At 49.0% G+C, this 10053-nt stretch overlaps 1 non-coding gene across 1 annotated transcript; it reads left to right on the top strand.

Moving 5' to 3' along the window:
- Positions 1-405: 405 nt before the first annotated feature.
- TRNAG-CCC (transfer RNA glycine (anticodon CCC)) lies at positions 406-478 on the top strand. The gene has a single exon. It is a non-coding gene; the product is annotated as a tRNA-Gly (tRNA).
- Positions 479-10053: the final 9575 nt, after the last annotated feature.

Raw genomic sequence — 10053 nt, 5'->3', positions numbered from 1 at the left:
CGAACCCGTATCCCCTGCATCGGCAGGCGGACTCTCAACCACTGCGCCACCAGGGAAGCCCCAGAAAGACTGTTTTTAACTTACAAGTTCGAGAAAGTCCAAAGAGGATACATCCACCCTGTCCCTAAACTGAGTTGATGGGTCTCTGATAGGGAGCAGGGTCATGTGACTTCCCGTTCTGATCCTGACCTACCAGGGTCGTCTTGTAATCCTCATCTTTATACATCAGTTTCTCCTGGTTGGACCCCTGGGGTTCAGCATCACTGTCCTTCTCTCATACCTGCACCAGGCCTCTTGCCTTTTGGTTAAAGATGGTAATGGAGGGTTCAGTTTAGAAATAATAGAGATATAGTACATATTCAAATCATGAGCTATAACTGATTATAATAAAATATTTTGGGGACTTCCCTGGTGGTCCAGTGGTTAAGACTCTACAATCCCAATGCAGGGGGCCCAGGTTCGATCCCTGGTCAGGGAACTATATCCTGCATGCTACAACTAAGACCCAGTGCAGCCAAATAAATAAATAAATATTTTTTAAAAAAAGGAAAGAAATGTTAAAAAAAATTTTATTTGGTTGCAAAAAACCTGTTTGTGTCATGAGCTGTGCACTGGTGCTGTCATCATTTCCTATTATCCTCTTTTTCAGAGTTATCTCAGTCACTTGACTCCTGAGACCCTTCCCAGAACTGCCTGAAACCTACACTTAGGGTAACCCCCACAGATAAACTCCCACAAAGAAACAAAAAAAAATATGATGAAGTGAATACAGGATATTCAGTCCAAATATTTTATTTGGACTCATTCATTACGTAATTGTCAGTGGGCCTGATGGCTACCCTTTGTTTTTTTGCTTTTTGTTTTTGCACTTTAAATTAAATTAAATTTATTTATTTATTTTTTGGCTGTGGCTTGTGGGATTTTAGTTCCCTGACCAGGGATGGAACCCAGGCCCATGTTGTGATGAAGACTGCCAAATACTTCCCAGTATCCATTCTTCCCTTCTTCCAACTCTTGTTACTCCATAGTTACAGAATTGGGGTAGGAGTCACTCATTAACTGAATATTCCCAATGGTGTACAAGTACCCTCTATACCAAACCTATATCAAACATAATTCTTGTCTTGTTACTTGAGAATATATTTGGCATCTCATACTGCCCTAGGATCTTTATAATGAACCTTCATTTTATGGGTCAGATTGGTCTGAATTTGTCCTGAATCAGCTGTCATTTAAAGGTCATTTTTCTGGATAAATATTCATCACAATTATGTTTTCACATTTCTCTCATAAAAGAATAGTTTGGAAGTGTCTTGATTGAGTTTTTCCTTTAAAAAAATTTTTTTTTTCAGAAAAATAGGCCTGTATTATTTTTTGACTCGTACTTCTAAGATAAATCTGGCATTTACATCCAAGAGTCTAGGTCCTGTAATCCAAATACTTTACAATCATTTACTGCTGCGGTATAAGTTTGTTTTTATGACATGAATCTAGATAACCACAACTCTTCAAATGAATCTTAGTGTTCACTCATTATAAAAGTGCAGGCTTTATTGGATGAGTACAGTAATCTACTGTCAAAATGGGAATCTCTGGATGATAAAATAAATGCTTCTATGTACTGTCTTGAATAGCTGTTAACAGGCATGATGGTTTCTCAACCAGTATACAAAAAGCTATTCCATCTTCAAATTTTTGGTGAGCTTTTTTATTTATAAGTTTCGGGGGACAGTTGTACTAGGAGACCTAGCTCAACGAGCACAATGACCGGATTCTGTGTATGAAATTCCTCAAACCAAGATCACCAATTTAAGTTTGGATAATACGGAGAAAAGTCTGACCAGTGTGGAGAAAGGTGGTCTTGGGTGCCAAGAGTATGCTATAGTTTATAGGATAGACCAACACCTATACTACAGACCAGGAGTTGATACATGGCAGTTACATGTCCTATAGGATCATTATGTGTATTGTAGGAGACTAGGTGACTTAATAGCTGTGTGACCTTGGGCAAGGTATTTAACCTCTCTGTACTTCAGTTTTTTCATCTATAAAACAAGGATGTGAGTGTGGATGTGAGGATTCGCTGAAATGTGTAATGTGCTCGGCATAGGCCCTGGCACACAAGGAGCCCCTAAGAAATGGTGGCTCTTTTGCTATTCTTTCTAGTGTTATCACCATCCTCATCCTGGCAACTGAATCCATATCTGTATTTGGCCACCTAGACATTAATTGGGCCAAAAATTTTAGCTTTGGTGCCCTGGTGGGTCAACTAACCTATCTCTAACCACAGCTTACTACTCTACTCTTGACAAGACAGTTTGTAAACCTAGGAAAAGAGAGCTGCTTTATGTTTACAAAATAATATGAGATTGTTACATTAGCAGCAGCGTGAAACCTCCTCTCTCTTGCCCAGGAGATACTCTATTGAGTATCGTCAGTTCCTCCTTCCGGGCTCCTTCTCGGTCTACAGACTGGTTTCTAAAAGGTAATATGCCTAAGTGCAGAGGGAAGGGGCTCACCTTGGCTTGCAAAGGCCCTTGCACATCCTTGCACATTTGCACATCCTTGTCTATACTGAAGCTCAAGAAGGTTCCAAGGATGCCCCAAGCTGCAGTCTGTAAGAGCACAGGGATACCAGAGTCTGCCCATTCCCGAGTGCCCCGGCCAGGCCTTGGGCATGACCTCAGGGCCAGGTCTCCCTTTCCTATTCCCCGTCCCACCCCCCAACCCCTGTGTTGATGTAAAAAAAAAAAAAAGATTCCTACAATCCCAGCAGCGCCTACCTTGTTGGCAAGGCCCAGGTGGCTGAGGATCTCCTGAGCCAGGGATAGTCCCATCTTCCTGCTGGTCACAGACATGGTGAGACTGGATGCCCTGGGAGGAGGCACACAGGAGCCAATTCAGGGGAACGTCCCAGCCTTTCTGGGCCACTTTATGACCCCAGGTCCGGGAGCCTGGACTCCCTTTACCCATTCCTTTCCCTTGTTGCAGAAAAAAAGAACAACCTGCTTGGCAGGTTTGGGAGCCCAAGTGGAGGGTAAGAGGGTCCATCTTCCCCACCACTCACCATCCTTCTGGAAGCAAGTTTGATCAGGGATGCTGCTAGAACTAGCACCAAACAAACCCTCCCAGACTCTAGGGTTGGTCCCAAGGCTCCCCAGCCCTTGGTCTGAGGTGGATGATCCCCTTCTGAGGTCACCTCCCTTCCTTCCATGGCCTGTCTAGGTGTTCCTGGGGCAGTGTAAGGGAGGCGAGGCGAGGCAGCAGGATTAAGTATGTGGGGTGGGAGATAACCAAATTTTCCCCTACCTTCAGCCCCAGCCTCCAAGTAAGCCCCACGCCCCGCCCACAGAGCTTCCACCACTGTGTGCCTTTTACCCTCGGAGTCTCCAGCTGGGATCTTTAGGTCAGCAGGTGTAATCTCTGAGCTGACATGAGTATGTGTTCTTGTGGGTACATGGGTGCCTGGAGAAGGAAGCAGGCACTCATGTTAGAAAAGGAAAACTCCTTTCTCCCTCCCCCAAGTGATCAACAAGTTCCTCCATCCACCCCCAGCCGCAGCATGAGAGCCCAGGTCCAGTGCTTACCCGGAGGTGCTGGGGGCGAAGCGGGTGTCCTCAGAGCCTGGTGGCGTACCGTGTATGGGCACCAGCTCCTGTGTGGCCTGGTACAGGAGAGGGTGTGTGTGCAGCCCAAGCTAAACAGCCAGTCAGATGACCTCTCCAGCAGACCAGCCCAGCTATCCTCTCAGGCTCTGGCCCCTCCCAAATGTGGGAGAGGACCAGGCTGTACCGGGTCCCACATGCCAACACCTCCCTACCCAGCATCTCTCCTCCTAGGAACTGCCCTTAACCCATGTGGAGAACTCCGCTGGCCTCTCAGCAGCTCAGCCCCGACACAGGAGGCTTTGTGCACTGCCGTCCTGGCGGGGCCAGGTGGGACCACAGAAGCCCAGTCTCTAAGTCCAGCTTCTGACCTGGCTCTGCCTCTGACTCCAGCTCCCTGGGGGGGTGGGGGTGGGGGCAGGTCAGACAAGGCTCCAGGCTTATTTGGAGGCTGGTACGGAAAAACCTGTTGGGGCACATACCAGCAGGGCACCCCAGCCTGCATCCCAGAGGGGTATTAGAGCAGTAGCGAGTGGGAGTGATTGGAAGAGAGTAGTAGAGTGAGTGGAGGGGGACGGGACTGTGTAAATCTTCAGGGAAGGAAGGGCACAGGTATTCCGGGGATAGGAGCAGATCAGAGTCAAGAGAGAAAAACGCACAGGGTGTTCCCTGTGGGCAGAAGCACCGTGCTTCCAAAAGGCAACAGGGAGATGAAAGAGGCTCCCTGGGTCCCTGTGTCTTAGATTCCTTGTGTTGCCTTTTGGCCGCCAGGGCTGTTTTAGCTGCAGGTGATGCAACCCCAGCAGATGGGCTAGAGGCTGTCTGTGCACAGAGCAGCAGGTAAACAGTCTTGAGGAGCCTCAGGGGCCCCTGAGCAGACAATTACTCGAATCTCACAGCCAACTCCCTAGGGTCTGAGAGCAGTCTCCTTCCTGCTGCCCTAGACAGGTCTGCTGGGGCCTGGGCACAGAAGCCAGAGATCTGTCTCCACTCCTCTGCCACTCTCCCACCCTAGGAAGGTCCTCACTGGTTTTCTGAGGAGGGACCAGCAGCTCTTCCTCAGAGCAGACCAGGCCTAAGGAGATGCTATAAAGGGAGACTTCCATGGTGGCAATCACTGCTTCTCACTTTCCTCTCCTGTTAAAGTGGAAAACACGCACCAATTTTTGCTGAAGAATGTGGGTTAAGTCCCAGCTCTGCCACTTGTTATGTTCTGCAACCTCAGCTAGTCACTTCAGGTCTCCATCATGTCTCTGTTTCTTTTTCTTTTTTTTGGCCATGCCATGCGGCATGCGGGATCTTCCCTGACCAGGGTCTTAACCATTGGATCGCCAGGAAAGTCCCTCTGTTTTCTTTACCTGAAAAAAAAAAAAAAAAGGGAATATTGGGAGAAGATGAACTGTGTGTGTGGGGGTGGGGTGGGGAGGGGGAATCCTGGGGCACCTGAGAATAGGCTTCCTGGGAGGATTAAATGAGGTAATATGTGTGATCGCACTTGGCAGAGAAAAGTGCCTTGTAAATTAGGGTTGCCAAATTTAGTAAATACAGCACATAATTTGTTAGTATTAAGTATGACCCATATATTTCGTAGGATATACTATGCTAATAAATTATTTGCTGTTTGTCTGAAATTGTAATTTAACTGAGCATCCTATATTTTACCTGGCAACCTGAAAAATGGGATGCAGTTTCAGCATGGTGATTAAAAGCAAAGGTTCTGAAGCCAGATTCCTTAGACTTAGAATTCTGGTCTGCTGTGTGACCTTGGCAACCACCTTAACCTTTCTGTGCTCAGTTTCCTCCTTGTCAAAATGGAGATAATAACAGTGTTTATATTATAGGCTATTGTGAGAATTAAATAAATTAATACATGTAAAGCACTTTAGAAGAGAGCTGGGCACAGAATGGTAAGTACACATGTCAAAATGTTAACAAATATGTAATAATTAATATTGTTATGTTATTTTATAACGATAACTGTTATTAGCATCTCCCTAAGAATTCCAACCTTGGCTCTCTTCTGTAACTTCTTTCTTGCCAATCCCCAATCTGGCCACAAGAGGCCATCGAAACCCACTGAGAGAGAGCCTCGAGACCCCTGGCGGCCACTTGAGGTCTCTGAGGCTCTGGCTCCAGCCACAGATATCCAGGGGCTCTCTTGGCCCACTTGTTGGGAAGCACAGTCTCCCGAGGACATCAGGTTCCTAGGTGAACTTGGTGGGCAGGCAGAGTCGGGGAAGAGCCTCAGGTAGACGTCTACGCAAGCGACCCTGCTGAGACAGACCTCAGGACGCATGCAGGAGACTTCTAGCCTGGGTTACCGTAGTACAGCAGCTCCACAGCCAGGGTCCCTGTGCCTTTGGTTTTTTGTACCCTTCAGTATCTCTTTTGGGCACACGTTCCAAGCAGGCTTAGGGGGAAATGAAGGGCGAGAGAGGGCTCCTGTTTCCCCAGTCCAAACCTCTGCAAGGTACTGCTGGCTGACCTGCAAGGCTGAATCCTGAATTTGGAGGCAGAAGAGTGGTCCTGGTTGCCTAGGAGTGTGTGTGTGATGTGTTTACAAATGCTCGCCTGAAGCTGGTGGAATCTCACTCCTTTTGTCCCTGGGTTTTGTTTTGTTCAACTCCAGGGCCAGATTGAGGTTGTTTTCAGATTTACTAAATCACCCTGCACCCCCATGCTCTAAATTGTAGAATTTCAGAGTTGGAGGAGATCTTAGGGATGACCTGGTCTACCACCCTCTTGTTACTGACTCAAGGAGGCTGAGTGACTTCCAGAGGCCGTAGTGTTAGAACCAGAATCCAGGTCTCCTAACTTCTCAGTGTTTTCCTCATCACTCAGATGAGGGTGTCGACTGAAAAAAAACACACAACGTAAAAGCTGAGAATTATGTTTTATTTGGCAGACAATACTGAGGGCTTAAACCTGGGACGCAGTCTCTCAGACAGCTCTGAGGGACTGCTCTGAAGAGGTGAGGGAGGAGCAGGATATATAGGAGTTTTGTAACAAGAACCAGGCAATCAGAATATCAAAAGAGGGACTTCCCTGGTGGCACAGTGGTTAAGAATCCACCTGCTAATGCAGGGGATATGGGTTCGAGCCCTGGTCTGGGAAAATCCCACATGCCGTGGAGCAACTAAGCCTGTGCACCGCAACTACTGAGCCTGCACTCTAGAGCCCGTGAGCCACAGCTACTGAGCCCATGTGCCACAACTACTGAAGCCCACGTGCCTAGAGCCTGTGCTCTGCAACAAGAGAAGCCACCTCAACAAGAAGCCTGTGCACCCCAACGCAGACAAATAAATAATTAATTAATTAAATTTATTTAAAAAAGAATATCAAAAGATTACTGTTCATTAAAGAAAATAAGACATGTCAAGTTAATGAATTCAGTGCTTTTCTATGTATGGAAAGATGCAAAAGTCTAGGCTCACTGAAATCATTCCTTTGATATGTATCTCAGCTATCTGGGGCCAGTATCCTGTGTTTTCCCATCCTGAGTCTCCTCAGGGTGCATTGTTGGGGGTGTGTGTGTGGCTGCAGTGGCTGATAGCTTGATGGTGGGCATCCCATTTCCGTCCTGAGTTCTCTCAGGATTCACTGTCAGGGCAGCTGTAATGTGATGCCTTTTCTTTTTTAAAAAATATTTATTTATTTATTTATTTGGCTGTGTCGGGTCTTAGTCGAGGCATGCGGGATCTTCGTTGCGGTAGGTGGGATCCAGTTCCCTGGCCAGGAATCGAACCCAGGCCACCTGCATTGGGAGCTCAAAGTCTTAGCCACTGGACCACCAGGGAAGTCCCTGTAATGTGATGTCTTGCTGGCTGCAACATCCTTTGTTTACTGATATGGCAGGCAACATTTTTTCATTCACAAGGGCATGGCTGACTTGGGGTCCCTCTTAGTGGAATGCAGGAGGATGAGCAGTAAGTAACATACAGAGTCTTAGCTGTTGACTCATAAAAACTTGTTCAGCTCTAAGTCCATATTGCTTTTCTGCAAATACTTTGCATTGCATGGTTTCAGAATACATAGAAACTCCTCCTGGCCATATTTCCTCTTGTTATAAAACTTTCTCTCCCCAGAATTCCTGGCACCTCAATCCCTCTGCTCACGTACTAGCCAAGCTCTACCCTTTTATCCAAATAGGTTTCTGTGTTGCACAAGCCAGCCTGACCTGGGAAGACCAAGATCCGCTTTCTACAACTGGGGTCCATGTCTTTGCCTGTCCCAGATACCTAAATCCCAGGCCAAAGGCCTAGTTGCGTCCTCAGCTTCACCTCCGGACACCTCAGCAGCCCATACAGAGGAAGTGAGTCACAACAAGGCGGGCAGCTTGGGGCACTGTGGGCGTGGCCATGCCAGCCCAGGGTGGTGGGGGATGGGTCAGAGTGATCAAAATCTCTTGGTCCAAAACAGGGAGAGAGAGAGAGAGAGAGAGAGAGAGAGAGAGAGAGAGAGAGAGAGAGAGAGGAGAGAGTGTGTGTGTGTGTGTGTGTGTGTGTGTGTGTGTGTGTGTGTTTCTAAACTGGTAGCATCATTCTAATGCTGCCTGAGGCCCAGTTTCCCTTTCTCCATCCACCTTCTCCTTTGTCTCCTGCGGGAGGGGTACACCATACCCTCTTATCTTTATTTTTCAGGCCTTGTCTATCAGCTTCTGCCCCAAACTTTCCCTCCCACTGCTATCTTAAAAGAAAGTTAACTGGTCTTCAGTTCTCTGAGGAATCATTTAAAAAGTCTGGTGAGGACTTGGGAAAGTCTAGGAAAACTGCCCGAGAAAAGGGTTCAGAAACTAAAGGAGGGGAGCCAAGTAGGATAGAGATGGGGAGGGGGAAGAGGGGTACCCAAAGTTTAGCTGGGGCCCAAAGAGGAGACACTGGAACCCTGCTGGAAAAGGGAATCTGGGGAGGGCACTCAAGACAGATAGAGGGGACTTAGGAATTGGAAGGCAGAGGAAGGGGGAGAAACAAAGGGGTAGAAAGATATGATATGCTAATAAAGTTCAGCCTGGGGCAAAGAAATTAAGGGCTGGAGGGGTTGCTGGGAACTGGAAAATCAGGCAAGTCTGGGGCTAAAAAAAGGCTGAAGAGTCCCCTGGGTACCGGTTCAGGGGGCGAGGGGCCAGGGCCCAGGGGGTGGACCAAGTCTCATTTCCCCAATGTAGGCCTGGGCCAGGGGTCCCACTGCAAAGAGCAAAGGAAAAGTTTGTAAGTCAGTCAGCCTCTGCCTCCCTACTTCTCCAGATAGCGTCTTAAGTGAGGGCCAAGCTCTCAAACTGGATTAGTGGGAGGTCACATTCTTTCCTAAGAGAACTGTCAAAGCACCTGAACTTGTCTAGATAAACCATGAAACAAGCTACTGTCAGAGGTTCTAACGGTGACAGTATAAAAACGCCATTTCATTAAGGTAAAAAATTAAGTTACCTCTACTAGGCGGGCTCTCTCTCTAAATAAGCCCTCAAACACATTTTAGTCACACTCTGTCCTCATTAGGAATCAAGGCCAGTTTTCTAGGATAAACATGTTGCCTCTTCCTGAAACATCAATTTTACCAGTCCAAGGGAAAAACATTTTAAAATATGAACTTGAATACGGATAAACGTGGTCTAGATTTAAAACTCAAATACATTTTACACAACAAAAGTTGGGGTTTGGCTCCTTCAGAGTCTGCTACTGTAGGTTATGTGTGCCACTGGGGGTAGGTTTTACAGCACTTGGGTGGAAACGCTGTGAGTTTTAAGTCAGGTCTTGGGTGGGGGACGCCCTAGGGGTCGCAGGCTCTGCGCTGGGAAGGGCAGCCGAATCTCGAGGGTCCGCTGCCTGGGTCGGCCCTGGAGAGGTGCTTGGCCTCGGCGCGCGGCACTTGGGATGGACTCGCAGAGGCTGCGCCGGCCGGGAGCCGGGGAGCCCCCCTCCCTCCGCTGCCCAGTGGGTCTGGAGGGGGGAAGTGTGGCAATTGGTCGGGCAAAGAGAACTGGGGGCCGCAGCCGGGTGGAGGTCGAGGACCTCAGTTGGGGGCGGGCGGAGTGGTGCAGGGGCCCGACCGCTCCGCGCCCCGATCCCCGGGCACCTCGCGGGTCTGTCCCAGGGTGCCCGGGACTACAGCGCACCTCTAACGGAGAGACTGGGAGACTCCCCACACTGCCTGCCCTCATCGGGGACTTCTCCCCCAGTGCGGTGATTCTACTGGGCTAGGCCGCCGGCCGGGCGCTGCGAGGGCTCGGGTCCTCGCCTCGGTCTCCGCCGCTCGCCCCGGGCCGCGGGCCGGGAAGGGGGCGGTGGCAGGCGGCAGTGGCTGGGCGCGGCTGCCCCGCGCCGAGGCCCCGGTCCCGCCGCCCGCCCTCCTTTCCCTCTTCGTCGCCGGGCCGCAGGCCCACGCCCAGTCTCTCGGCTCCTGTATTGCTCGCGGCCTTTTTTTTCCCTGGCTGCCTGGGCTCGCTCTCAGCTCG

The sequence above is a fragment of the Lipotes vexillifer genome, unplaced genomic scaffold, assembly GCF_000442215.2.
Source record: "Lipotes vexillifer unplaced genomic scaffold, Lipotes_vexillifer_v1.1 scaffold209, whole genome shotgun sequence".
Classification (NCBI taxonomy): domain Eukaryota; kingdom Metazoa; phylum Chordata; class Mammalia; order Artiodactyla; family Lipotidae; genus Lipotes; species Lipotes vexillifer.
The sequence above is the reverse complement of the archived record's forward strand: the minus strand, read 5'-3'. Positions and strand labels throughout refer to the sequence as shown.